The following is a 6,945-nucleotide window of genomic DNA, read 5'->3' on the forward strand; positions in this document are numbered from 1 at the left end:
CACAACCATTCAGAAAAACCAACATTAGAAAAACAATGTCATCTTCAGACAGGTTTATCAATTTTGATGTGCACCTATTTTAAGGGAAGATTGCAAATTATATTTTTTTGACTGGAATGTGAATCTATAATTGATATAGAATTTGGTTAAATAAGAGATCCATTCCGATGATCAAACCAATCATCCTATTACAAATATTCCCTAATCCCTGCCATGAAATTAAACAAATAAAGAACAATCCATTAAATTACCAAAGCTTCAGCGGAAAAAATATAATATAGGCAATGTATGGTTATTACTCAAACAACATAATCACCTCGAATTGTTACATTTTAAAATTTATCTTGAATCTCCATAATTGTTACTCAATCAAACATGATTGAAGAAAATTAAAGAAAAAAAATAACCAGGAAAGTACAGTTTCAACAAAGATATAAAATATGCCAAATACATGAGGGTACATCATCTATTATATGGGAGCTAAGATTAGATGTGGCTGACTGAGCTAACTCATTAGACACCCCATTTACTTGCCTCCTGTTGAACTCGACATGAGAGTTCTGAAATCTATAAGTTAATAATTGTTTACAAGGAAAAATGATACATCCAAACTCGCTACTATCATCTACATGTGAGTTTACACATTGTCAAACTCTAGATCTGACACCCATTCCAAAGTTGTGTGTGTAACACCCTATTTCTAATAAGCGGTAAAACGCGCGAATATACAAACATATTCTAGAAATAGATGCTACGTCTTCGAATTCAAACATACATGCATAAAGATCATGTTACATAACATAGCAGCGGAACATACATATAATTCTTAAACATCTTTAAATCTCAACATAATACAAATGTATTCTCCAAATCTCAACTAACAAGTACCATCTCAACTCCAAAATACATAGTCAAATAAAACAACATGCAAGAACTACCCTAGATCAGAGCCCTAATCTAGACACTTGCATATAAAGAGGAACTCCACTCCTCGGCATCATCAAGCAAACAAACTAAGCATCCTGCACTCCATCTACCCGTCCATACAGAAAGGTAGGTGGTAAACCACTGAGGGTTATGTCCTTTTGGCTTTTGAAGAATCTCTGTGTATGATCAACTATGTTTGTATTAATTTTTCTCTCAACTTTGATTTTCGACAATGGATGGGGAATGCCCCAATTCAAGTGTCTAAATCTGTTTGTAATGCTTCTTGCTTATTCAATTGAATGAAGTTGGTTTACTGTCAAAAAATAAATAAAAAATATAAGACTTAATCAAGAACATTGGAAATGTAAGATACATTCAAGCATGATGATTAATAAATATACACATACTCACAAATATCCACAACATTCATATCATTCCAAGTTCATATCAACAAGTGTATCATACACATATTACAAATTCACCTTGACAATTAATAATTACAATTCAATTCACCATTACAATTAGCAATGCAACCATCAAGCACATCTCAATGCAATTCAATTCACCAACAATTTATGCAATGGCTCTAGACTCATCTAGATGCATGTGGTACCAAAACACCTCCAGGTCGTCACCTTCGATGCAACAAAAACATCGTAATCACCTCAATTGGATATAAAATCCGCCACCATCAGTCATGTATGCATGAACATATGACTCAACTACAATGCATATGTTCACACAAACAATTCACCTCAACATCAACAATACTTGTATATATGCAATCAACAACAATCCACCACATAACATATATACAATCACCAACACATTCACAACACAAGTAACATGTAGTTGTCACATAAATACACCAACAATCATCTTCACATAAATCAACATATAGTTGCCACATTTCCACATAATTCCTTACAATCCAAATAAAGGAACAAATACAACATATGATCACAAACATCATATTCCTCACTCAACAACATTCATACATCATCTCATAATCATATTAATCCATTCATAAAAGGTTGATAAGCAATAGGCTCTCAAAAATCATTTTTTAATCAAATTCGTCTCTCAAAGTCAAAATATTTCAAGTAATTGAGCATTTAAGTCAAAACCAAGTAAACAAGCTCAATTGCCTATGCCATGTGTTCTCACAAGTCACATATATGTGCAGTAGAGGTTACATAAGCATTTCATCAGCCAAATACGATGAATTCATGAAAAACTCAAATTTCGTCTCACTTTATCACTTTTCACAAAAATTCTCATTTTCAAAGCAAAACAAGTTACTACTTGATGAAACCAATCACAACCAATTTTAGAAATCATATGAACAATATACAACTTTAATCCCACCTCAAACTCCGGAGAAAAATGAGTTTTCGGAAAAATCGACGTTTGGACCGTTTTTGTAAAAGTTAGACGATTTTCACAAATTCAAGTCCAAACTAATTCAAATCATGTTCCAGTAGGATTAAAGGTATAAACAGATGTTAATTAAGTCCAAAGAAACATTTTAGAAGTATTGGATTGGTCCCCACAAGCTCAAAACAAACAAAACCGAAAAACTGTTTCTGGGCAATTTCGCTATTAGCTCAATTTTCGCTATTAGCGAAAAAACTCCAGACAGTTTCACTATTAGCGAAATTCTAGCGAATTTCTTCAGCAGTTACGGGTTTTCACACCATTTTCACCCAAAATCCCATTTTTCAAATCCCCCAACTCCCAAACCAAGTTCCAAAAAGTGTTTATGGGTCAAAAGATGTTCAATACACTTAAACAAACATGATTCAAGCATTAGGAACAACAACATAGCTCATTTCATCAAAATCACAAAATTTTCTCAAAATACCAACATAACCACAAATCTCCTCATGAATCCATAAACAACGACTCCAGTTACACCAATTCGATTATAACAGTTCAACAATCATCAACAACAACTAATGAACACGAATTCATGCACAATTAAACATCACAACCTCATTTCTCATCAAATTTGCTCAAGAACACAATATACCCATATTTATTCATTTCCTCATGTTAAATCATATACTCACATACAAATATCATGCAAATCATCTCAAACATAACAACAACAATCATGCACGAATTCACAACATTTAGGTTCAATTCATCAATTTCACTAAATTGGTAAAAAGAAAAAGTTATGAAATTATGAGTGAAGCCTAACCCTCTTACCTCTAGCACCAAGATTCTCTAACCCAAGCTTCAATTTAGCTCCTAGATGATGAATCCCCTCTTTTAGCTCTAGCCCTTGTTCTTGTTCTCCTCTCTAGCCTCTAACTCTTCTCTTCTCAATTGAAAAATGTGGTAAAACCCTATCTCTCCACTAACATTAGTTTATATAGGCTCCCTTAATTGGGCTTAACTCATCACACCTTAATGGGTCTAACCCATTTCTATTCTAACACCCAAAAATGGTTTAACTCACTTAACGGTAAAACATCACACTAACGATCACTTACCGGTAAATAAAATAATTACTACACCCTCTCTAGTAACTTGGTGAAATAATAACTCTCACTAAGCACTAAAAATAATCCTCAACCAAAATTACAAAATTACCCTTACTCTCAAAATGACCAAAATGCCCCCAAGTCCAAAATGACTAAAATACCCTTCTAACACCAAATTCTACAATTCCCAACCAAAAATACACACAGAGGCAAATAATCACACATGAGCACATATAATACACACAAATAAATAATAAAATAAAACTAGCAAAAATCGGGCTGTTACAGTGCGCAACCCGACAACCTTCCCCACATCAATGTCACACAAAGGAGCAAACCAGTCCGTTTTGGCAAGAACGAAGTCACCAACACCATCTCTAAGACACATTCATAAACCAACCCTATAAAGAGAGGTGGAAAAGGATGCGTCAATGTTACATTTATATATGCTAGGTGCCGGTTTCTTCCATATTTCCTCATCTTGCCTTGTGGGATGTTGCTGGACTATGTTGGATTGAACATGACTTCAGGACCTGATTGTTTGAGCTGCTCTCCACTCATCCAGTAAATGGATGGCACGCTGAACTATCTAGGAGTTGGATTCAGTTTGTTGTTGCCAGAGTTTCAGATTGCAACTCTTCCAAAGGCCCCTTCAGATTGCTACTACAATGTACACAATCAAGTGGGCAAGATACACCTTTGCTTCTAAGACGAGCACATGTTGGAAAACAACCACGACACATATGCCATAAAAAATTATATGTAAAAGAAACATTGTTATGATTGCGATAAAAGAATATCTTTAAAAACTACATTTTTCTTAAAGTCTTCATTTTCTCCTTCTATTTTCCCTTCATTAATGAGAACTTTTGTTGAATTTTGATAAACTCCTCTCGATAAAGCTACATATAATTGACCATGACTGAAAACATGTCGTGGAAGATAGATTCCAACATTGGGAATCCTTCCTTCAAAAAAAAAAAAAAACATTGGGAATGGTCTGCCCTTTAACATTAACTTTTGCTCACATTTGTTACTAATATTTTTTTAGGTGATTTAAAGTCTAATCTTTAACATAATATATTGCTCACGTTTGTTACTAATATTTTTTTTAGAGTATTTAAAGTTCAATCTTTAATATTAATTTTTTCTCACGTTTGTTACTAATATTTTTTTAGAGGATTTAAAGTCCAATCTTTAACATAATATTTTGCTCACGTTTGTTACTAATATTTTTTTCCAGAGGATTTAAAGTTCAATCTTTAACATTATTTTTTGCTCACGTTTGTTACTAATATTTTTTTTAGAGTATTTAAAGTTCAAACTTCAACATTATTTTTTTCTCACGTTTGTTACTAATATTTTTTTAGAGGAGTTAAAGTCCAATCTTTAACATAATATTTTGCTTGCATTTGTTACTAATATTTTTTTCTTGAGGATTTAAAGTTCAATCTTTAACATTATTTTTTGTTCACGTTTGTTACTAATATTTTTTTTAGAGGATTTAAAGTCCAATCTTTAACATAATATTTTGCTCACGTTTGTTACTAATATTTTTTTAGAGGAGTTAAAGTCTAATCTTTAACAATATTTTTTGCTCATGTTTGTTATTAATATTTTTTTAGAGGATTTATAGTCCATTTAATATAGTGCTAACAAATCTTTTTCTAAAAGATTTTGAATCATAATATTTTGCTCACGTTTGCTACTAATATTTTTATCAGAGGATTTAAAGTCCAATTTTTTACATTATTTTTTGCGTAGTTTGTTACCAATCTTTTTTTTTGCTCACGTTTGTTACTAATCTTTTATTAGAGGATTTAAAGTCTAATTTTTAACATTATTTTTTGCTCATGCTTGTTACTAATCTTATTTTTATAGGATTTAAAGTCCAATCTTTAACAATATTTTTTGTTCACGTTTGTTACTAATTTTTTTTAGTGGATTTATAGTCCAATCCTCATCGGCTATTATTTTTGTTTAAAATTTTTTTTAAAAAATCTCATAGACTCGTGAGAAATAAAGCAGGAAAAAACATAAACTTTGGATTTTTTCTTTCATAAGTGATTATTGTTCAACTTTGATTTTCTCAAATTCTGATTCATTCATTCTTCTAACAAAAAAAAGTAAAAACAAAGTTTGAATTGTAATGTTGGCGGAAAGTAAATTGCTCGAAGGATAAAACAGAAAAATATTCAATTCATGAAGTGGACCTTAAAGATATTCCATTCAATGAGGCTTCAGAAGTATTAATCAAGTTCGTGAGCCTTGGAACTTTCTAATTTTTTAGAGGTGATGAGATGTGATTAGAGGGTACTATGATGAATTCTGAATCGATTTGAATTCATGAGAAGAGACGTAAAGAATGCAAATATAATTTTTAAACTTTTTTCTATATCATTTTGATTTCTTCAAAAAAATAATTTTTAAACTTTTTGTGAGTTTGATCTATTGTTAACCGTGGTAAAAGAAAGTTAACAGTGACAATTATTGACATTGATTATTAATCCACGTGTTATTTTATAATTTGCTATTTGTATTTAAAATTAAGGGTATTTTTGGAAAGAAAATTCCAACCCAAAACTGTGCTGAAAGGGGTAGTTTTCTTTATATATAGTATTATATGTGTTTAATTGCTTGTTTGTGCCTCTTCAAAAAAAATTGCTTGTTTGTGTGTTTGTTTTGGGATTAGGGGATTTTTAGGCGAGAAAGGGGTATTTTAGTCATGTTTAGGACTAAGGGTATTTTGGTATTTGAGGAGCAAGGGTAAAATAGTAATTTTGGTATTTGAAAAATAGAGAGAATTGAGATAGAAGATAAGATAGAAGAAAAAGGAAGAACAAAGTGAAGAAAAGAGAAGAGCAAAGCTAGGATTCAAGAGGAGAGTGAAGATTGGTGAAGTAGCTTATACCTTAAGGGAGATTGATTTAAGGGGGGTAGGTTTGTCCTTTCTTAATAAGCTATAATCATGTTATTAGCTTTTGGGTCACATTTGTTATGAATAATTTGTGAAATTGATGATTATGTGTGATGAAATTCATGCTTATAATTGAATGGTAATTATGGGTGTGTTGAAATTTGTAGAATTAAAGTTGTTCTTGTTTTCAAACACATAGTTGGTGTTTTGAATAAAGTTGTTTTGAGAATTTTGCTTAATTGTGTGACAACCATGAATTTGTTGATGATTATGGTTCAAACATGTTTTAAATCACTTGTTGAATGATTGGGTACGTTCATATGTTGATAGGTTTTGAATTATTGGTGTTGGTTGTGAAGTTTGGATTGAATTGTGAAGAGTTGGTGAAAATGATAATGATTTTAAAAACATGATGATTTGATGTTATGAACTCGTGTTTTGATTCATTTTATTATTACTTTGAAATATGTTAATTGTTGGTGAAGTTTGTGCAACAATTTTATGTTAATAGGGATCAAAATTTGGATTTTGGGATGATTTTGGATTGAGTTCCCGAGAGGGAACCCATTTTTCTGGGTTCCCTGTTCAGTCAACCTCGCCTAGCGAGTT

The 6,945-nt window shown here is 31.6% G+C and overlaps 1 long non-coding RNA gene across 1 annotated transcript; it reads right to left on the minus strand.

Annotated features, from left to right (window-relative positions):
- Positions 1–736: 736 nt before the first annotated feature.
- On the minus strand, positions 737–3,549 carry LOC146914894 (uncharacterized). The gene is made up of 2 exons (XR_015013188.1): positions 3,142–3,549; positions 737–1,033 (listed from the first exon to the last, which is right to left on the minus strand). It is a non-coding gene; the product is annotated as an uncharacterized LOC146914894 (long non-coding RNA).
- Between the last annotated feature and the right edge of the window lie 3,396 nt (positions 3,550–6,945).

Source organism: Medicago sativa, chromosome 6 (genome assembly GCF_051527215.1).
Source record: "Medicago sativa cultivar Bolivia chromosome 6, Bolivia_mono, whole genome shotgun sequence".
NCBI classification, from domain to species: domain Eukaryota; kingdom Viridiplantae; phylum Streptophyta; class Magnoliopsida; order Fabales; family Fabaceae; genus Medicago; species Medicago sativa.